The sequence below is a fragment of the Mirounga leonina genome, unplaced genomic scaffold, assembly GCF_011800145.1.
Source record: "Mirounga leonina isolate KUSES-001 unplaced genomic scaffold, KU_Mleo_1.0 Mir_150, whole genome shotgun sequence".
Taxonomy (NCBI): domain Eukaryota; kingdom Metazoa; phylum Chordata; class Mammalia; order Carnivora; family Phocidae; genus Mirounga; species Mirounga leonina.
Window position 1 is genome coordinate 22,898,687 of NW_023270374.1, and position 22,884 is coordinate 22,921,570.

A 22,884-nucleotide genomic window follows, 5' to 3' on the forward strand; every position below is an offset into this window, starting at 1 on the left:
CATCCATCCATCCATCCATCCATCCATCCATCCATCCATCCATCCATTGCTCACCGTAGCCAGGCATGGCTGCAGGTGCTAAGGAGATAGTGGTGAACAGAAGAGAGTCTACGCCCTGCTAGCTCTCACAGTTCAGTGAGAGAGACAAGGAAAACCAAAATCAACACTCTGGGGTTTTAGAGGAGGAGCAGAGGAAGGACAAGGGAGTGAGCTGGGTAGGTGCTCTTCTAAGGCACTGGATTATTATTAATTAGGCGCCTGTTCTGGGGCACCTGGGTGACTCAGTTGGTTAAGCGTCCAACTCTTGGTTTTGGCTCAGGTCATGATCTCAGAGTTGTGGGATTGAGCCCCTGCACTGGGTGTAGAGCCTGCTTAAGATTCTCTCTCTCCCTCTCCCTCTGACCTCCCCCTCCTTATCTCTCTAAAATAAATAAATAAAATTAGGCACCTGTTCTGGGTGGAGCACTTCACACCCTTTACCCCTTGCCTTCACAGTTCTGCAAGGTCCCATTATTATCCTCATTTGGCAGATCCCGTAGCTGTGGCTCAGAAAGGTTCAGCACTTGCTCAAGGTCACACAACCACTGACATAAATGAAGCTCAGATCTCTCCCATCCCTGAACCTGTGCACCTGCCAGGGCCCCAAACCCAGCTTCTCTCCACACTTACTGAAACAGATGTGCCGCCCGTGGGGTTGGTGGAGGGAAAATGTCCTTGGCAGAGTTGCTGACAGAACACGTCAGGGTTTTGTTTGGCCTGGGAACTGGGATCTGCCTTAAATGCGTGATTACATGATGCTTAAGGAAATACCGCAAGAAGAATTTGGCCTGGGCGGGGTGGGGGAGCGGGAGTGGGGGCTGGGGTTGGGAGGGAGGTCACCTCTACCTTGCAAATGCTCAGTGATCTGCAGGGGTACACATACAATTTGATATGCATATTATGGGTGATGGTATCCTGATCTTCCCTGAGATCCCCATGTTTGAACCGAGACCCTAATGTAGAAATCATATCCAGATCTGGAAGGAGAGAGACAAATTATCTGTACTCCTTCCCCGGACACATACTTCCATTTTATAGATATGGAGGCTGAGACCCCTGGATCAGCTCTTTTTTGGTTCCCACACCCCCTCGATTCCTTTGCTCTGCCCAGAGTGGGAAGGCTGTCAGCACCTCCTTCAGCCTCCCCTTTCTCCAGTTCCTGAAGCCGCGCTAATGTCCTGCTAATGGATTTAATGGTTCTCCCAGCAGCATGTGAAGCGGAGCTGCTCCATTGTTTAAGCCCCAGTGACGGGGGCTTTTACTTGTCTCCATTAACCTCTGCCTCTCTCTCCCTTGCCTCTCTCCTGGCCGAGTTTTGCGTGGGTCCTAGAGGGTCGGAGAGGAGGGGGAGGATTCCCCTTCTTCTCTCCCCAGCACACATGTGGGGCCTGCAAGGTCCACAGCCCCGGCCCCCCAGGCCCCTGGCGTCTCCAGAGCTCGGGCCCTCACGCTCCTTGCAGCCAGCCAGCATGGAGCAGCACTATCTTAGCCAGGATGCCAGCCCACGTCCCTAAGCAAAGACCCTCGAGGCAGGCTGAGGGTACCAATTCCACTGCCTACCAGCTGTATGACTTGGGGCAAATTGCTTCACTCTCGGTGCTTTATTACTTGGGAGTAATAGTAATACACCTAACTCACAGCGTTATTCCAAGAGTTAAATGATGCAAAGCAAGCTCAGGACTTAGCACGGCGCCTGGCACATGAGAAGCACAGGGGAAATCTCGGTGACCTCTACTGCCATTATGCACCTGGTGTCTAAACAGACACAGTGAATGACCTTGTCCAAGAGACCAGGGCCATAAAGATGAATAAGAGTATAATTGTTCTTAAGGAGCTTTTCTTAGTAGATGGGACAGCAGTCATGGAGCTGCGACCCAGACAGAAAACAGAGGCAAGAAGGGGCCAGGAACCCGCCAGGCGGTTCAGGGGACGTTTGCTTATTTTAAAACTCCCCTAGGCAAAGAGGGCCCAGGTGAGGGGAGTTGAGAGGTGACAGCTCTAGGAGGCGAAGCCAGTTTGGAGAAAGGAGGAGGAAGAAGAAAGACGGACGAGGAAGAGGCGCAGAGCATGGGCCTTCCTTGCAGTGAGGCTACATGAGAGCCCTTTCCTCAGCCAGCACTGAGGAGCTAGGCAAGGATTTAGGCAGGAGATGAACATAATCCAAGTGTGGAATTTTCTCAGGTTCCAATCTCCTTAAGTGTAGGAGGTAATAAGCCCACTCCAAAAAGCGCTCCACATTCACTTTTTTTTTTAATTGTGATAAAATATTTGTAACATAAAAGTTGCCACTTTAACCATTTTTTAAAGTTTATTTATATTGTTTAGTAATCTCTACACCCAACATGGGGCTCAAACTCATAAACCTGAGATCAAGAGTCGTGGGCTCTTCAGACTGAGCCAGTCGGGCACGCTGCCATTTTAAACTTTTTTTTTTTTAAAGATTTTATTTATTTATTTGAGAGAGAGAGAGAAAGGGAGAGCACAAGCAGGGGGAGGGGCAGAGGGAGAGGGAGAAGCAGCCTCCCCGTTGAGCAGGGTGCCCCACGTGGGACTCAATCCCAGGACCCCAGGGTCGTGACCTGAGCTGAAGGCAGATGCTTAACCAACTGAGTCACCCAGGTGCCCCCGTTCTAACCATTTTAAAGTAGACCATTCAGTGGCATTAAGTACATTCACAATGTTGAGCAACCATCACCACTATCTCCAAAATTTTTCCATCACCCCAAACAGAAGCTCTGCAACCATTAAGCAGTTACTCCCATTCTCTCTTCCTCCAGCCCCTGGTAGCCACTGTTTTACTTTCTGTCTCTATAAATGTGACTATCTACGTACCTATATAAGTGGAATCACATATTGTCCCTCTGTATCTGGCTCATTCACTTAGCGTAATGTGTCCAAAGTCCACTCATGTTGTAGCAGGTGTCAGAACTTCAGTCCTTTTTATGGCTCAGTAATATTCCATCACTCGCTAGACTACATTTTATTTATCCCTTCACCCACTGATGGACATTTGGGTTGTTTCCACTTTTTGACTAACTGCATTCACTTTTTAATCTTTTGGACCAGGTTGCAGAACAGGGAAGACTTAAAGCAGGGCTCTGTTCCTTCTCTCTCTAAGTCCTTGCCCCAATTTGTGGCTTTCTTTTCTCATGAACATTCTCAGCCTCCGAAGGACCCCAAGAAATGGGTAGACCCAAAGAAGAAGTGAGAGCCTGTCACTTAACCTAAACAGTGCCTGATTCACAGGGCTCTTACCTGTGGAGAACCCATGAGCACTGACTCTGATACACAGATTGAAGAGCTTGATAACAATAATGATCCCCAAGGCACCTGGCTGGCTCAGTCCAAATAGCGTGTGACTCTTTATTTTGGGGTTGTGAGTTTGAGCCCCCCGTTGGATGTAGAGATTACTTTTAAAAAATAAAATCTTTTTTTTTTAAAGATTTTATTTATTTATTTGACAGAGAGATAGAGAGAGAGAGCACAAGTAGGCAGAGTGGCAGGCAGAGGGAGAGGGAGAAGCAGGCTCTCCACCGAGCAGGGAGCCAGATGCGGGGCTCGATCCCAGGACCCCAGGATCATGACCTGAGCCAAAGGGAGCCGCTTAACTGACTGATCCACCCAGGCGGCCCTAAAATCTTTAAAACAAAACAAAACAAAAAAATAATGATCTCCTCCTTCCCCTTCCTCAGGCTGCACTGCAGCCCAGGCAAGATGTGAGCTCAGAGGAGAAATAGCAGAAAGGAAATGTTTCCATGTCCCCTGTTGTGGCTCAGTGTATGTAACCTTTGATGGGCTATTAAGGAAGCAGAGGTTCTGATGTATTTTTTAAAAATTAAACAGTAATCTCCATGGAATAGAAATAGAATTCAGAACTTTTTTTTTTTTTTAAAGATTTTATTTATTCATTTGAGACACAGAGATACACAGAGAGAGAGAGCATGAGCAGAGGGAGAGGGAGAAGCAGGCTCCCCGCCAAGCCAGGAGCCTGATGTGGGGCTGGATCCCAGGACCCTGGGATCATGACCTGAGCCGAAGGCAGATGCTTAACCATCTGAGCCACCTAGGCGCCCCTAGAATTCAGAACTTTTAAACCCCTAGAAAAAAAATAAAAGAAACAAAGAAAACCTGATCAATGCAGCAAGAGTAATTAAATGAGGGAATAAAAGAAGAAGCAACCAAAAAGAGAGATGATAAATAAGCTAACAGGAACAAGACCAAATACCAGTAAATCACAGTAAATGTAAATGGGTTAGATTCCACTGCAAAGAGTAAAAAAACCTCCAGTGAGGGTTTTTAATGGCAAAATCCATTTGGTATTTACAAAAGACATTTTTTTTTTTTTTAATGACACAAAAACAAAGACAAAAAGAAGAGAAAGAGAAGGCAGTGCGGCTGCTATCAAACAAGTAAATGGGGCGCCTGGGTGGCTCAGTTGGTTAAGCGACTGCCTTCGGCTCAGGTCATGATCCTGGAGTCCCTGGATCGAGTCCCGCATCGGGCTCCCTGCTCGGCAGGGAGTCTGCTTCTCCCTCTGACCCTCCCCCTCTCATGTGCTCTCTCTCATTCTCTCTCTCTCAAATAAATGAATAAATAAAATCTTTAAAAAAAAAAAAAACAAGTAAATGTTCAAGGCAAAAAAGCACTAAATAGGGCAAAGTGAGATATTTTATGTTGATCAAAGGCCGTTTCCCAGTAGGATTTCAGAGCCTCTTGACCTTGGAGGTCTGCGCTTGGGGGAGGTTGAGGAGGTGGCTGGTGCTGTGGAACATAAGTGGCACCTTTAGGCTTCACCATGAGAGGCGGCATCCTTCTTCCATGGCCCCTTCATCAGTCTCTTCACCTTTGTAATTTGTACTACTGTGTTGTTATAGCCACTTCTGTAGACCAGTATCTTCAAACTTTGAGCATCTCTGTTTTTTGCTCTTGGAAATGTGCATGGAGTAGTATATGGAGTGGAACTTGTGAGAATGTGGGTCTTCCGCCTTGGCTACCTGGAATTTAGTCCTCCTCCTCTCCCCTCTGGGTTCATCCACCAAGGCACGCTGGGTTCCCAGTTCTCAGTTCCCAGCTTCCTTCTTTTCTCCCAACTCCTGGCCTTCCTGGTTTCCTTCTCTTGTTCCATCTCTTGCCTCCTGCCTCTCAGATACCCTCAACAGGCCTCTAGGATCAGCCCACCGTTACTTGTTATGTTGTTGAACTGAGGGGGGCACAGCTTGCCTCCATGAGAGCCCAAAAAGGACCTGAAATGGCCCTGGCTCCATTTTCAAGATCTGAGAGGCTATAGCCCAAACCTCTTTCTGTCTCAGTAAATCTCTGGCACCGTGGAAGGTTTGTGCTGCAGTGAGAAAAACAAAAAGCAACTAAAATACTGACCTTGACCAAGGCTGCTGTTTGGATTTTTCCAGGCAAAGAGTGATCATTGGAGGATTTCTGCTGTGAGATGATGTGCGGTGGGGCAGTTGCTCTCAGATTCTGCCCTGTGCCCCTCAGCCCCTCCCCCATAACTCCAAGGTGATTCGTGCTCAGAGACAGCATCTCAAGTGGCCCTTTATCTTTTTGTTGCTGTTGTTGTTGATTTGTATTCATTTTTATTTTTATCAATAGAATACATATTTTAAAAATCATATAGAAAAACAGCAGACACTGCCCTAGCCTCCCCACTTTAATTTTTTTTTTCAGAGACAGCCTCTTTTCTTTCTTTCTTTCTTTCTTTTTTTTTTTAAGATTTTATTTATTTATTTGACAGAGAGACACAGCGAGAGAGGGAATACAAGCAGGGGGAGTGGGAGAGGGAGAAGCAGGCTTCCCGCTGAGCAGGGAACCTGATGCTGGGCTCGATCCCAGGACCCTGGGATCATGACCTGAGCCGAAGGTAGACTCTTAACGACTGAGCCACCCAGGAGCCCCGACAGCCTCTTTTCTTATCTTTTAGCTCTCTCTTCTGGTTTTAACTTTTGTTTCTAAATAACATATGCTTATGCTGCTAGTTCTTGATTTTTAAATTTGGGCTATTTTGGTTGATGTTTAATTTCTTGCTGTAGGAGATAAGTATTTATACTATCACACCCTTAAATAAATACATCTATTATTTCCCCTTCCTCCATCCCTCAATATTATCCATACCTCTCTATTTGGATAAATCATTTCATTATCTATATTATTATGACTGTGCATATATTATTCATAGCTGAGCCAATTAGCATACTGTGATTACATTTCCTTTCTTTTGATTCTCCAGAGTTAGCCATTGCCTCTTTTTCCCCCAAACTTAGCCCTTTATCTTTTGATCTTGCTTATGATGTGTGTTTTGTCATTTTTATTTTTATGTCTTCAATTTCTTTTTTTTTCTTTGATGGCTTCTGCATTTGAGTCTTTATAAAGCTAAATGATTCCACTCTACCTCTATGTTCTCTTTTAGTACTTTCATTTATTAAAAAAGATGTATTTATTTATTTGAGAGAGAGAGAGTGTGAGAGCCAGTGGGGGTGGGGGGCAGAAGGAGAGGGAGAAAGAGAATCTTAAGCAGGCTCCCCACTGAGCATGGAGCCTGATACAGGGCTCTATCTCATGACCCTGAGATCATGACCTGACCAAAATCAAGGGTCGTATGCTTAACCGACTGAGCCACCCAGGTACCCCCAATGTTTTCACTTTTTTAAATAGGCTACTTTTTAGAAAAGTTTTAGATTTACAGAAAAATTGAGAAGATAGTACAGAATTCCCACATGATCCACTCTCCCCACCCCACACACACAGTTTCCCATATTTTTTTTTTAAAGATTTTTATTTATTTATTTAACAGAGATAGAGAGCACAAGTAGGCAGAGCGGCAGACAGAGGGAGAGGGAGAAGCAGGCTCTCTGCCGAGCAGGGAGCCTAATGCGGGGCTCGATCCCAGGACACTGGGATCATGACCTGAGCCGAAGGCAGCCGCTTAACCAACTGAGCCACTCAGGCGCCCCCACAGTTTCCCATATTAACATCTTATGTGGTTGGGATACATTTGTTATAATTAATGAAACAATATCGACACATTACTGTTAACTAAAGTCCATAGTTTATTTAGATTTCCTTAGTTTTTACCTAATTTCCTTTTTTCTGTTCCACAATCTGATTGGGGATACCACATTACATTTAGTTGTCATGTCTCCTCAACTCCTCTCATCTGTGACAGTTGTTCTGCTTTCACTTGTTTTTGATGACCTTGACAGTTTTGAAACATACTGGTCAGGTATTTTGTAGAATTCTGGAATTTGTCTGATGTTTTTCTTTTTCTTATTTATTTATTTATTTATTTTGAGAGAGAGAGAGCATGAGCGAGGGGGAGGGGCAGAGAGAGAGGGAGAAGCAGACTCTTTTTAATGATTGATTTGAATTTCACTCATTTTTCTTTTTATTTTTAAGATTTATTTATTTTGGGGGCACCTGGGTGGCTCGGTCGGTTGAGCATCTGCCTTCAGCTCAGGTCATGATCTCGGGGCCCTGGGATCCAGCCCCTGCATCTCTCTCTCCCTCTACCTGTCCCCTGGCTTGTGCTCTCTTGTTCACTCTCTCTCAAATAAATAAATAAAATCTTAAAAAAAAATTTACTTATTTTTATTTGAGAAAGAGAGTGAGCGAGCAGGGTGGGGAGGAACAGGGAGAGAGAGTCCTAAGCAGACTCTGCACTGAGAGCAGAGCCTGATGGCGAGGCTCGATCTCACAACCTGAGCCCAAACCAAGAATAGGCACTTAACCCACTGTACCACCCAGGTGCCCCTTGTCTGATATTTTTCTCAATATAAAACTGGAGTTATGGGTTATTCAGGGGAAGACCCCAGACATAGAGTTCCATCCTTGCCACATTGTATCAAAGGTACATACTGTCAATATGATTCATGACTGTTGGCGTTGGCCTTGGTCACACCTGGCTGAGATAATGTTTGTCAGGTTTCAAAACTGTAAAGCTACTCTTCCCCCCTGCCCCATACCGTACACTTTGGCAGGACGTTGTTCTGTGCAGCCCACACCTAAGGAGTGGGGGTTATAATTTCCCTACTTGAAGACAAGGTTTCTGCATATATTATTTGGAATTCTTTTGCATGGGAGATTTGCCTCTCCTTCCTCATTTATATATTTATTTAATCTTTCAATAATTTATTTATATGGCTATTTATTTTACATTTTGGGTTATAACCCGATACTACTTTATTTCTTTTGATGCTGAAACTGGTTCCAGCTTTGGCCACTGGGAGCTCTTATAGTTGGTTCCTGTGGTCTTTGGACATACCCCGATTGAGGGGCTTGGGGGGTTGTTTTTTGTAGGATTTCATTTTGTATTGTGTTGTTTTAGTGTTTCTTTACTTTCTGGCACTATAAGATGCTCCAGGCTCACCTTGTATATTTCCTGCCCTAATGCTAGAATCAGCCATATCTCAAAGGAGCTCTGATTCCTTTTATTGAAGAATCATATTAAAAACCACGATCTGGGTGGTAAGTGTGCTTATTGCGACTGGGGTGTCTTCCCTTTTAGACCCTTTAAGCTGAAAAAGCAAAAACTAAGCACGTTTTTATTTTTCAATTAATCTCTGATCCATTTGGAGCTTCTCCTGGTGTATTCTGAGATGTGGATCCTGCTTTACCCTCTGTGTCAGCATCATTTATTAAAGAATCTATTTTCTCCCCCATTGATTTGAGATGCCACCTTTATAATTTACTAAATTTCCATCTGAAACAGAATCTACTTCTCTTCAGTCCATTGGCCTCTTTGTCTATTCCTGTACCAGCCCCAAACTGTTTTAAGTGTTAAGACTAATATGTCTTAATATCTAGTAGGAATGGTTTTCCTCCTTGATGTCCTTTTCAAAGTTATCTTGGCTTAAAAAGAAAATTATTTGAAAAAAATTGTTTAATGCCTAAAAATTTTTACATCTCCTTCTTGGTGGGGTAAAGATAACATAGAGGCACTATTGATCTGACCACGCAAATATGAAGTCAAGACGCTTTTACTGCAGGCCTTTCTGTTCACCAAAAAACAAGGGTGGATTGTGAGCCAGGAGCATCACGATCCCAGGGTTAGAATCTGGGGGCTATAAACAACAACAGCCCAGCATTCCCAGCCTCCTAAAGATGGTGTTAAGCAAAAGAAGACATTTCTACATTTTAGAGGGACAGTTTTCTTGGAAACCTCTCTTTGAGAGGACAAAGTAGGGAATAAAAAACCCATTGTCAAACATCTTTTTAATTTAGCTTAGCTTAGCTTTATTTTATTTTATTTTATTTTATTTTATTTTAAGTAAGCTCTACACCCAATGTGGGGCTTGAACTCACAGCCCCAAGATTAAGAGTTCCGTGCTGTACTGACTGAGCCAGCCAGGCACCCCTAAACATCTTTGTTATAGGGCATTATTTTAGGGACCAATACACATTATTGAGAATGCTCAGGTACTTTCTGGAAACTTGCTGCAGTTTCCGGATACTCAAATAAAATTAGCATAATGACTGTTTTGCTAGGACAGCCTGGGTTCAGAGAGATCTGCGTCTCTTCTTTCTTCCTGCTTCCCTGAAGCTGTGTGGGGAAAAAAGCAGAAAACAACCAGCATCCTGTCTCAAAAGCCAGTTGCCTGATGGAGCCAGTAGATACCCCAAACCTAAAGAGCTCATTGTCCCCATCGGTTCTGAAAGGTTCAGTCCCCTTCCAGGCTGCTGACCTCTCCCCCCATACATGGGAGGATGCCGACCTGGCCTTTCAACCTCATTATCCAGGGGAAAAAATGCACACAGTGCCCATAATTTACTGGTGCAGGCAGAAGAGCTGCCTGGTACCACAAGCAGCCTCCTGTGCACAGGGCTAGACGCGGGGATGCTTTATCTGTGTCAAGGGAAAAGCCGGGGGCAAGGTCAGGAGCCGCTTACCTGGGCTTCCATAAACAGGAGGCGGCAGCTCTGTCTTCTCAGAGCTCGGGCTGTAAACCTCCCCTGGGAGGTACCCCGGGTAGCTGACTCCTGATCCGTCTTTAAGGACAAGAGAGACCCAGCAGGAGAGGAGGTGTCTCTCCTGGGCCGGGCCAGGAAGGAGCAACTCAAAGCATCCAGATGGTCACTGAACCAACAGCTGACCTTGTGACCCTCCCTACTCTGGACCCAGCCTGACTGAGACCCAGAAGGGCCCTGTCTTGTGACTAAGTCCTGTTGGGTTGTTGTTGTTGCCGTTTTGAACAACTAAACTCCTAACTCCAGTTTTCAGAGTATCTCTTTCATCTAGAGCAAGAGAGGGTATATGGGGCAGGTATTTTCTCCAGCCCTCCCTGTTTTTTGCCACATTTTTTTTAGGGCAAGACCCTTGGTGGCTTTGTCTAGCCTTCCACTGAAGGCCCTGAAATACAGGTCTCTGGGCCCCTCAAGGCTGAGCATTTGTGGGCCGTGGCTTTTCCATAGATTCTTGACCCACCCCGACTCTTGTCACCATTATGGCTCCTTCTCACATGGGGCGCAGCGGGGTCCCGGCACCCCAGCAAAGAGCTGCTGGAGGAGATCTGACCCAGTTGGGGGGTGCGGGGGGGCGGGTGAGCTGGCCTCTGTCACCAGACCTGGGGGACGCGGGAGGGCTTCAGACGCTTTAAATCTCCAGCTGATGTCTGGAGATCAATTAGAGATAATGGCTTTGGGTGGACGCAAGGAAGCATGGCCAAGATTTTCCTGGTTATGATCGTGTTTACCTCATTAGCAGCCTTAGCAGCCTTTTTTTTTTTTGAGGGTGGGATGGCACCGTGTTGCACTCTGAATTTGTGCTGGCTGCTTTGTTCCACTCAGGGTGACCAGGCGTGGACGCCGGGCAGCCGGCAGCTCCCCCCAGCTCCACTCAGATGGAGGAGACAGAGGCCCACGGCTTCTGCTCACAGCCCACCAGACCCTTGTCCTCCCTGTGACCCTGTGTTTGTATAGTTGTAAAATTTTTTCTTCCTTCCTTCATTAAAAAATCATTGAAGTTCCTACTATGTTCTGGACACTGTTCTGAGCGTGGAAGATACAGCAGTGAAAGAGACAGATAAGGAGCCTACTCTCAGGGAACTCCCAGGCTGTAGCAATGATAAACAAGTCAGTAAGAAAAAATATGCAAAAGTGAGAAGTTTGGGGCAGAGAATTCAAATAGGGACAGTTGATAGACTGCACCTCTGGGTGAAAAGGCCTCACTGAAGAGGTGGCAGTCCAAGCCCAGAATGATAAGAGGGAGCCAGACCTGTGGCAATGAAGGAGAAAAGGCCTTGCAGGTGGAGGAGTCAGCAGGTGCAAAGGCCCTGGGGAGGCACAGCAAGGGGGCCAGGACAGAGGGAGTAAGGCAGAGACAGGCTTGTGATAAGCTTGAGCAGTCTGTAGAAGAACTCTCTCGGGGCCTGCCAGCTGGATTCAAAGTTTGTTGTGTGCAGTGTGAAACCTCATGCTGCATTTTCCTCCAGCAGAGGAGAGCAGGGGCATAACTGGGATGACAGTGAGCAAAGACAAGCACCCAGGGGAGAGTACAGGGACTCTGGTTCTAGGTGTGGCCCTGCTCCTGAACAGCTATCTAGCTTTCACTTCTCTATGCTGCAGCTTCCCTGTTACTGAAACAGCAGGTTTTGGCCAGACTTCAGTGGTTTCCAAAGTTTGCTTTTTGACAGAGGAACCCCTTTCTTCAAGGAAATCCTTCTGGGGAGGAAGCCCAGCATCTCAAGGGTCAGCAGTAGGCAGGCATGTCGCTGGCAAAGCCGGCAAAGGGCCCCAGAGCTCTGCCCGCCTTCCCCTCCTGTGCCCAGACAGCAGCCCCTCCACCCTTCCTAGGACCCCAGTAACAGGGCCTGGATAGCCCTGAGCTTTGGGCTGGGGTGCTAAAGACAGGCAGAAGGGCTCAGCCCAGCAGGATCACAAGCAGCCTGGCCTCAGGCCAGCACTCCTTTCTTTCCTGTAGTTTCCTCCCCGGTAGAAATGAGTAACAGAGCCCATGCCTTGCTATCCCCATGGTTGTTTTAAGGCGTGGATCTTTGAAATGGCTCTAAGTGCCTCAAGAGAAAAATAGCACAGAAACAGAAGATACTTTTTAACTGGTGCACTGCTGTGGCTCAGGAAGCGTCCGGGCACGACTGTGCAGTAGCCTGGGCAGCTTTCCCCCCTGCGGAGTTCATGAGGAAGGGGAATAAGTGCTCTGCCTTCTCCCAGGCACCACGCACGGACATAGCCCCCTTCCTTCGTCTTTTTAAGGAGTTGACATTCCAGAGAAAAGGCCATGTAGGAGCGGGGTCCTTGCTGTCCAGTCCATCCACATCCTCATGCAGGAATCCCGTGAGTCAGTCAGGGATGCTTCTGACTGCAAGAACAAAAACTCGGCTGACTGTATAGCCAAACATGAAGTTTTTTCACTCCTGAAACAAGAGGGGTGGAGGAGCCATTGTTGGTGTTAATGTCTACAGTGTTGTTGATGCCTCTGTGATGTTGCTGACCTTTTCCTCATGTTTGCAAGTTGGCTGCAACCATCTTGTCCACATTCAAGGTGAGAGGAAGATGGGAAGGGGTGGTGTATGCTCAGTCCAGCAAAGCAAAAGCTTTCCCAGAAAATTGCCAATAGACTTTTGTTGACATCGCATTGGCCAGTGTCACATGGCTACTCCCCAGCTGCAAGGGAGGCTGAGAAAGAAAGAATTTTGTTTTCCCACCCTCTCTAGTTGAGGAAGGGAAGGGAGAAATGTTGAGTTTGGGTAGCAGGTAAATTAGTCCAAAGTATCCCCCATGGCCTGGGTGCCATCAACTGAGCTTGACAGTGCCTTTGGGTATTAAGATGCCAAAGGACTGGGCAGGAGAAAAGAGTAATAGGGAAGGAAACAGAGGAGAAGCAGGGAGGAAGGAGGAGAGAAGGAACGGTTGTTGAAGGCCTTCTGTGTGCCAGGTGCCCCACATGTCTGGGGAAACTGAGGCTCAGCCTCAGAGAGCTTAGGTGACTTGTCCAAAGTCATAGAGCTAGTGTGAGAGAGAGCCCTGTTCCTTCTGACATTAATCTGTTATTTCCCAAGGGAAGGGGAAGGAGGAGAGAAAGGAAAAAGAAGGTGATAGTGAGCTAGGGGCAGGCCAAGGCCCCCAGCGGCACCAGCACCCTCGGCTTCATGGGGGCAGGCCCACATCTCCTTAGCTCAGCACCACAGTCCTGGCACCTGGGCGGGACCCAGCACACAGTAGGCGCTCAGTGTTCCGAACTACTTTATCTTTCACGCTGTCATCGACATGATGGTAACTAAGGTTCATGCAGGTGTTCCGCGCTGGGCGCCAGCCACGCCCCCTGCAGGCGGCTCTGCATTGAAGCCTCACAGCAGCCTTCAGAGAGAGTCCCTGTCGTCCCCCAGCTTGGAGATGAGAAAACCAAGACTCAGAGAGGTTAGGTTGCCTGCCTGAGGTCACATCGAGGAAGGGCCTGAATGCAAACAGAACACAGCCCAGTCACCTGCTCCCCTGCTCTACCCCCACCCTGGTGCTGCCCCCCAGGCACATGGCTCTAGCCATCAGAAAGGCCTCCTTGCCTTGTCTGCCCCCCACACATCCCCAGCTGTGGACTCCATCACGGAGGGGTTTAGGGTGAAAACGGGAAGTGCGACCCACCCCTTTCTCTACCTCCCAGCATGTCTTCCCTGGAGCAGCACCAGGTGGCTGCCGTGTCTTACAGATTGCAGGGGGGCCCTCGCCCCTCCTCTAGTCGCCTGTTGAAGAGCCAGCAAGACTTTAATCCCTGAGGACTCCCCTGGCCCAGCTTCCCACAGCCCGGGTGTGCCACCACTACCCATTCTCTGCTGGTGGACGCTGGGCTAGTTTCCAGGCAGGGGCTACTGTGAATAGTGTTCCGTGACCATGCTAGTACGTGTGCTTTAGGGCCCATCCATACTCGTTTGGTCATGTGCATACCTGGGAGTGCAGGTGCTAGGTTGCGCGCTGGTCTTGGCTTTTTGGCTGAGCCTCTCCAAAGGCACTAGGAAAGAAGGAAGAGAGAAGAGGCGAGGTGCATGCTCTGTGGGAGTGGCAAAGTGTGGCCTGTGTCACCCATGGTGTGCTTAATCCAGAGCTCCGTTGCAGAACTCAGCACTGTACTGGGCAAAGGGCAGGACGGGGTCCCGAGCGATGCAGTGATGAGTTCTTAGGGTGTGCACAATGCTGCCAGGGACTCTGCCGCCTAAGAGCCTGTCTCAGCCCTGAGAGTCCCTGCTCGAGTTGGGGAAATGAGGTAGAAAGCAGGAGACGGGAAGTACCACAAGCACAGGAGGTGACAGAGGAATAGCAGCGACCTGCCACAGGAGCCAGCCAGGTGGCCTGCGAGATTGGCGCTCTGGCTTTGGAGGGGTCCAGATTTGGCAGGGGTGGAGGGTGTCTTTGTTAATGGCCTAAAACATCTTCCTACCGAGCGAACACCCATGCATTCTGCACTGCCCAGCTTAAATGTCACCTCTTCAGTGCAGCACTCCAGGATCCACTCTGTCCCTCTCACATGCTAGGCACTTGCTTCCCAGCAGGTCCCACAACTGTCAAGTACAAACTGAATGTACATCCTGTGACCAGAAACCCTGTGGTCATTTATTTAGTCTCTCTCTCTCTCTCTCTCCTGCTGGCCTGCAGGCTCCGAGTAGGCAGACCTGTATCCTATTGTTCATTGCTGGGTCACCCATATTTACCGTGGCATCTGGCATGAGATAGGGGGTCCATACATATTTGTGGAAAGACATGTGCCTGAGAGCATGCATGATCAAAGGAATGGAGGGGGTCACACATGGGTGATTGGGGCACAGAAGATAGTCTGTGTGACGAAGAGGTTGCAGTTGGGAACAGAAGGATATAAGGCCAGCAGGGCTGTGAAAGGCCTCGAACACCAGGCCAGAGAGCTGCAACTTGATTCTTCCAGCAGCTGGGAGCCATTGAAGGTTTTGGAGTAGGAGAGTGAAATGAACAGAGATTAACTGATGACACTTTGAAGCTGAAAAGGAGATTGTTGAAATTGTACTTTTTACCTACTGTGGTTGTTAGGAAAGTGTATTTCAACAAGTCAGGCTCTTTATATCTGTAGTTATATCTGTAATGGGAAATTTATCTAAATAGAGAAGGAATGAGGAAGCAGTATTGGACAGTTTCTCCTAGATTTCAGCAAAGGTGTCAAACTGACTATGAGGTTGCAGCCAGCTGTGTAAAAATCAGCAAACGCAAAGAATAAATAGTTAAGCCAAGGTACTACCCAACCCACAGATCAAGTATTTTGAATTCAGGCATGTGTGAAGCCCTTGGTGCTTCCATCCATGTTCCTCTTTCCTGCTGAAATGCCCTCCCTACTTGCCACCTGTCACACTCCTCCTGCTTTCTTTGGTTCAGAGTAGATGTCACCTCTTCCAGGGACACCCTACCCCAAGCCTCTCCTTTCTCCATGATTGTCTGCACCTAGAGCACCTCTCTGCTATGGCCTGGGTTTAATTGGACAGTTCATGGAGGGTAGAGGTGAGTGTTAGCCCTACCAGGTATTAAAATATATTCTAGAGTTATAATATTGGGACCGGAATACATCAATAAAATAGAATAGACAATTCCAAAAATAATGGGAAATCAGCATGATATAATGTTGGTATTTTCTAATCTGTGGATAAAGATGAATTATTTAAAAGATGGCATGGAGGGGGACACCTGGGGGGTTCAGTCAGGTGAGCGTTGGACTCTTGGTTTCCCCTTGGGTTGTGATCTCAGGGTTGTGATCTTGGGGTTGTGGGATTGAGGCCCTCTGGGGCTCCACGCTCAGTGGGGAGTCTGCTTGAGTCTCTCCCTCTGCCGCTGCCCCCACTCACTTGTGCTGTCTCTCTAAAATAAATAGATAAGGGGCGCCTGGGTGGCTCAGTTGGTTAAGCGTCTGCCTTTGGCTCAGGTCATGATCCCAGGGTCCTGGGATGGAGCCCCGTATCGGTCTCCCTGCTCAGCGGGAGGCCTGCTTCTCCCTCTCCCACTCGCCTTGCTTGTGTTCCCTCTCTTGCTGTGTCTCTCTCTGTCAAATAAATAAAATCTTCACACACACAAAAAAAACAAAGCAAACCTTTGTTTTGACCTGAAATGCTTCAGCCCTAGCAGAAAAAAACTGAGGGTCTAAAAATGTAAAATTTCCATATGGCAAAAAAAAAAAAAAAAATCCCATCATAAAAAAAATAAAAAGCAAAAGGACAACATACTTACAAATTATATGACAAAAGATTAAATTTCCTTCATGAAAAAAAAGTCCATCAACTCAAATAGAGAAATGGGCCAAGAATATGAACAAGTTGTTCTAACAAATGCAAGTGACCAATAGACACACGATACACATAAATATAATGCTCACACTCCCATATGAAGAGAAGCAAAGGAAAATAAGATATACCATTTTTCACCTCTTAGATTGACAAAGACAAAAGAGCTTGCTAATACTAAGCATTGACAAGCATGTCCTAAGATGGGAACTGCCACACATTGCTGTGGCTGAGTAAACTGGTGCAGGATTTGTGGAGGGGGATGGCCATCATTGTGAAAACCCAGAATCCTGATAATGATAATAAAAGCTGCCATTTACCAAGTACTCCGTCTGGAGAGGAGATCAAGCTGCATTTTATGGCCTGACCTCAGAAGTCATACACTCTCATTTCTGCAATGTCTCATTGCTTCCACAGCCCTATTCATTGTGACAGGGGACTGGGGTGTGATACCAGGAGGTGAGCATCACAGGGAGCCATCTTAGAGGCTGACCACCACAGTGTCTAGTTTCAAAGGGGAACTTTTTAATGTTTTTTGAGAGAGAGAGAGAGGTCTTGCGCATGTAAGCAAAGGGGTGGGGTGGAGGGGCAGAGGGAGAGAGAGAGAATTTCAAGCAACTCCATGCTCAGCACAGAGCCTGACGTGGGGCTTGATCTCACCACCCTGAGATCATGACCTGAACTGAAATCAAGGGTTGGATGCTCAACCCGCTGAGCCACCCAGGTGCCCCTCACAGGGGAACTTTCAGTGTCAAATACTACATTAAGCACACTATCTTATTATCTACTTTGCCGATCAGGAAACTGAGGCTTCGAGAGATTTAAGTGTGGTGCCTAAGGTCACTTGTCTAGTCTCAGAGTCAGAATTTGAACTGGTCCCATTTGGCTGGACGCTATTCAACCTCCTCACTGGTGTCCCTGCTGCCACTCTCCCTTCCTTATAATCTCATCTCCTCTGGTCTAAAGGCATAATTCAGATTGCATCATTTCCTCACTCTTAGAATAAAATCCACATACCTTACAGTCGCGTACATGGCCATGCATGCTTGGTCCTGAATACCCTCTCACCCTCCCCCCCACCCCGGCCAATCTCGCCCTGGCCACACTAGTCACCTTTACGTTCCTCAAACATGCCAGTCCCTTCCCAGCTCAGGACCCTGGCACCAGCTCTTGCCTCTGCCTGGAAGACTGCACCCCCAGGTCTTCACCCAGTTGTCAACTTCAGCCACGCATTCAGGCTTACTCCTGAGAGGGCCCTTCCCTGACCACTCAGCCCAGAGCCCATCCCTGTCTCCACCCTCAACCCCTGTCTCCACTCCACCCCCCACCCCTTCCTGGGCCTCTCCACCCCATCTCCACCTTACTCCTTGTTTCTAGGATCCAACCAAGATTCGAACTTTGCATCTAGTTGTTATTTCTCTTTAGTCTCATGATTTAGAACAGCCGAATAAGTAACAATGAATCTTTTGAAGAGTCAGGACAGTTGTGTTGTGGAGAGTCTCTCTTTCTGGATTTCTTGTCTGGTTGTCTCTTCATGATCAGATTCAGGTTAAGCATTTTGAGGGGGGAACACAACATGGGTAATTGCATCTCATCCGGAGGTGAGCACATTATGTCAGGTGGCCCCACTTTGGGGGCAACTGAATTTGATCACATGGTTGGAGGGTGTCTGCCAGTCTCTCCAATGTGCAGGTACCTGTTCCCTTCTGTCATTAAGTAATTTATAGGGATAAATGGGTTTTTAAATGCTTTGAGATGCTTGAACAGTATCCTCTCTGCTCAGGCTAAGATCCTGCTATTCCTAATAATAACAAACCCCTGGTTCCCTTGGCCAGATCCCCACTTGTGGAGTATGCTCATTTCATATAGAAATCTGCTTGGAGGGATTTGCTGCTTAAGAAGCTCTCTAGAGCAAATGCCCTGCCAATTGTCCATTTACAAAAAGCACCCACAGTTTGCAGGGCCTGACACAAAGGGGACACAAGGGCAGTACCGCCCTCTTGAGCAGATGGGAGCAGCTTTCTCTGCCCTAGTCTCCCACCAGACTGGGGCCGAAAGAAGGGACACATCATTGGGAGAATTAGTGGTCAAGAAACTGGGTCATGCCATTCCTTGTTGGGACCTGTGCTGTGGCCACTTTAAGGATAGAGGGAGTTGTCCAAAGGCACAAGGACACTGAAAGCAACCGGCACAAGGTTACTCAAGGAGTGGCAGCTCCTGCAAGACTAAGGATCTGGGAGATTTCTGCAGGCTTCAGCACACAGGAAAACTCACCTAATTTTCAGTGCTGCTAAACAGCCAGGTTTCTCTAGGATTCCCAACTGCTTTCTGTGGGCTGAGTGGGGCTGAGGCTGTTTTATCTCAGTGATGGTAAATGAGTTCACATTTCATGCCTAGAGAAAATCACTGCTCTGCTCTCCCGGGCGGTACTGGCTCTCTTTTATTAGTCAGAGAAGAGGTGGGTTATCTGGGTTCAATTCCACCTTTGAACTTCAGTTGGATTTGGCTTTATATTTCAAGCCCAAATGTCCACCACTGCTGTGAGATAGTGACTCAGGCCAGGAGAAGTCAAAGGTCTCTAGAAATGTGGTGGGAAGAGATGGGAAATCCGGGGCCTGAATTATTTCAGAGTGAGGAAGGGCATTTCCCATGCTGGAAACTCCCACATCTCCCTGGATGAACTGAAGAGTCACAGCCACTAATTAAAATTCTAAAAATCGTAACTGGGCACCAACATGTGTGGATGTGGACATGTGTGATGCAGCCCCCGAACCGTCCCCCACCACAGAGGATGAGAAGTAAAGATCTATTAGAGAAAACTGGGAAGGGTGTGTTGATTTGAAAACACATTCGATTTCATGGATAAAAGGTGCTAATGAATAACGTGCTTAGACCCTCTTTTAAAAAGAGTTAAGTTCTATATTGACAGAAAAACCTTTAGCGTGTGTGGAAGGACTGCTCTGCATGCCTTTAATTTGATGTGTTGCCATCTTTTCATTTTTCTAATGGGTGAATACTGAGCTCTGAACCTGTAGTGTTGTACTTCCAACTCACACCTGTAGAGGGAGCCTTGTTTACCTCGGATTGTTCACAATGCACAGCTTTCAGTGAAAGAAAGAAAAAGGCTTTTGGAGAAAAAAAGTTGGAGGGTTAAAGGCAGTCTGTTTCAAAATTGCAAACAATCGAGATGGCTCTCTTGTTTTTTCTTCTTTGCTGGTTCCACTGTGAATGAGTTGTAGCGTAAAGTCAGGAGAAATTGCCCTTCTTTTTCGGGTGCGACTAGAGGGACCAGGAGGTGCGATCGTTGTTGGTATTTTTGTTTTGTTTTGTTTTGTTTTTTACCATTTCCTCACAGAATTCCACGAGGGCAGCTCCTCATCCTTGTTAAAGCATAGGCTTTTTCTGAAGGCAGATCCGTTGTAACAGAGGTTGTGAATCTGAGGAGGGGGACATCTGCCCTTGACCCATCTTCTCTGCTGGGGTCTAATTGTGCTGTTTGGGGACGAGCGAGTTATGTTTTAGCCTGAGTCTGAGGTTGCTTGCAGGTTCAGTGTCCCCCACCCCCCACCCCGCGGCGCCCCACGCGGTCTTCTCCCGCACCCCAGGCGGACGAGGTCTGTCTGTGTGCGGGAGGACGGCGTCTCCGATCCGCACGGGTCTTCCCTCTCCTGCGGTGCTGTGTCTTCGCGGACAGTACGCGCCCAGGTCTGGGATGGACCAGCATTCTTGATGTTATCCTATTACTTTACAACTGGAGCTAGCGCGCCGTAAGGAGCCGGTTCCCCGTGGTCTAGAGCAGCACAATGACCTGCGGGAGGAGTGGGGTGGAGGGGGGTGGGGAGGGAGCAGAGAGAGAGAGAGAGAGAGTCCGCGGCGAGCGCTCGGGATCGCTGAAATGTTTGGGTCGGACAGGTGAACGCATCCTGAAGTCACAGGCGCCCGCCGGGGAGGGAGAAGGGGAGCTTGGGAGGGTGTAAACTAAGTGGTGAGAAAGAGACAAAGGAAGAGTGAAAAGGCGAGATGGTACGGAATATCGGGAGGGGGAGGGGAGAGGAGGGGGCAGAGGGTGGGCAGCGCACCGAGGGGACCGAGCTTGAACTTGATCAAGAAAAGGGGGGCCCTGAGATGGGGGGGCGGCAGAGAGCCAGCCACGTGCCTGGCTTTCCCAGACCAGGGTCTCGCGGAGACCGCCCGGGGACCCAGCCGCCCCGCCCAGCGAGGACCCGCGTCCCCGGGGAACCAGGAGACGCGAGGAGGTCCAGGGCTGCCCGAAGGCCCCAGGGCGCCGAGAGTTCCTAATGGTGCCTGAGTCACTTTCTTTGGGCCAAGTCTCTCCTCTCCTGGCCTGAACGCGGAGAGCCGGCGGGCCGGGTGCCCCCCAACCCCCACCCTCAGACCCGAAGATTGCGGCCTCCAGGAGCGAGGGGCGGGCACAGACCCCACCGCCTTCTTTCCTGGGCTCAGCCCCGGGCAAGAATCTTCTTCGAAGCGCTTCCCCCTTAAGAGCGCTCTCCCCCCCCCCCCCCCCAGAGCGCACGGCAGCGCGTCCAGTGCGCCCTCATCCCTCCCCCACTACCTGGCCCAGCACCCCCTCCTTCCACCTCCTCTCCCCCCTCCCCGCCCCCCGGCCTCTCCCTCCTTTCTCCTCTCTGGGTGCCTCCTTTTCCTCTCTCTCCCCCTCCCCCCCGTGCCCACTCCTCCCTCTCGTCAGCCCCTCCACCTCCTCCTCCTGCTGCTCCTCCTACTCCCCCAGCGTGCGCCCTCCCTGCGCTCCCCTCCCCCCGGCCCCCGCCCCGTGCCCGGTCCCGCCCCCCCTCCCCCGCCTCCCCGTGCCCGGTGCCCCCCCTCCCCCTCCCTCCCTCCCGGCCGCGGCGCCGCCGCCGCTGCCGCCGCCGCTCGCCTGGGCCCTCCCCCTGGCCACCCCCGCCCCCGGGCCGGGCAGTGACGCGCCGCGGCGGTGCCAGCCCCTCTCCCCGGGCGGCCGCGGCAGCAGCAGCAGCGGCAGCAGCTGGAGCCGTGGGGCTGTCACTGCCGCCCGCCCCGCTCACTCGCCGAGCCCGACCGCCCGTCTCCGCCTCGCCTCCCGCCCAGGTACGGAGTCCGGCCCGGATCCCCGCGATCGGGCCGTTTCCGGGCCCCCGGCCGCCGCCCCCCTCCTGCCGCCGGCCGTTGAGCTGCGGTTGGGGGGCGGGGGGGCTGGGGGGTTCTGGGGAGGGGGACGGGGGGAGCTTCCTGCGCTGGGGCTGAGGAGGGGGGCGCAGGGAAGCGGCTGCGCCCTGGGCGGAGTGGGCTGGGGCGGGGGGCGGGTGAGTGTGACCGAGTGTGGGGGGGCGGGCAGAGGAGATGCACTCTGGGGGCTGTGGAGTGCCCGAGAGGTGTGCCTGGCCGCGAGTGCCGGGGGGCCGCTGGGAGCACCCCACTCCCGGGCCGTGCGCGCCGCCGGTCCTGGGGGGCGGTGATTGTGTGCGCCGCGCCGCGGTATTGTGCGGCGGCCACACCGTTTGCAGCGGGCTCGGCACCGCGTCCCGGGGAGGAAGGCGTTCGCAGGCGGCGGGGTGGGGGCCGGGCTCGGGTTGCCGCCACCGCGGCCGCGGCGAGAGGGGAAGTAGACTGTGTTTGGGGATCTGAGGACGGGAAGCGTTGAGTGGCTGGGAGGGGCTCCCAGCCTCGGCGCGGGGAGTTGAGACGAGGTTTGCAGAGTTGAGCCCACTTTGGCAGGCCCCTGTCCCTCCCCGGAGGGGACCGGTGGCCCTTCTCAGGTGTACCAACGGAGCGGAAGCCGGGGGCGTCGGCAGCCCCAGGCGAAGGGGCATTCCTTAATGAAGGGGACGCGTGGGGCGGGGGCAGCTGGCCGGGGTGAGGGCGCGCGTCCGGGTTAAGTTGGATTTACACCTCCGCCGGCCGCTATCCGCTCTCCACCTAGCCCTCCTGGGCCGGACACTTTCTCGTGGGGCCCGGGGGGAGGAGGGTGCAATCCACATTTTTTTATTCCAGCTGCTAGAATTCAGAAGTGACCGCCCACCTCCCCCCCCACCCCCCCAACCTGGAGCAGCGTTTGCCAGAGTCCGGTCGCCCCTACTGGGCCGCGCTTCCTGGGGGAAGTTCTCATTAAGCCTGACTAATTAGCATTATTCCTGGAGAAAGGTTAAGGTTAGACCGTCCTTTTCCTTACCAGGAGGCCCACCCCCCTCCTCCCCATTCCCTTCTCCCTTCCCCCTCCCCAAGAGCACAAAAGCACAAAAAGAAAGTGTGAAGAGGCGCAGATCAATGGAGAAGCCACAAACCCATTAATTCAAATGGAACCTTTTTTCCCCCCTCTAAAACATTGATTTTTCTTTCTGTCTGCTCTGAGGGGAGATTAATAACCTCTTGATTTCACCTGAAATGGTGTTTGGACTCTGTGATTTCCTCCTCTTTCTGAGAAGGATTGTGGCTTGAAATAGATTCTCCCTTGAGATAAAGCCCTACTTATCCCAGAATCAGCTGGAAACCCCAGCCTGGGGCCCCCAGCCTACCAGGTGGGGGTTGTGGGGAGAGGTGTGTGGGGCTCTCACAGCTCCTCTGGGGAGAACCATCTGTGTGACAGGACTAGGGGTGC

The 22,884-nt window shown here is 50.0% G+C and overlaps 1 protein-coding gene across 2 annotated transcripts in view; it reads left to right on the forward strand.

The window, feature by feature from the left end:
- NOL4L (nucleolar protein 4 like) overlaps nt 1–22,884 on the forward strand; it is a 127,812-nt gene that overhangs the window by 70,045 nt on the left and 34,883 nt on the right. Inside the window, exon 1 of one of the 2 annotated variants that reach the window (XM_035006034.1) lies at nt 21,257–21,377. The exons of the other annotated variant lie outside the window; for it this stretch is intronic. The gene's annotated coding sequence lies outside the window, so the exon portion shown is untranslated. Of the gene's footprint in view, nt 1–21,256; nt 21,378–22,884 lie in introns of those variants that run through there. 2 annotated transcript variants of the gene reach the window in all.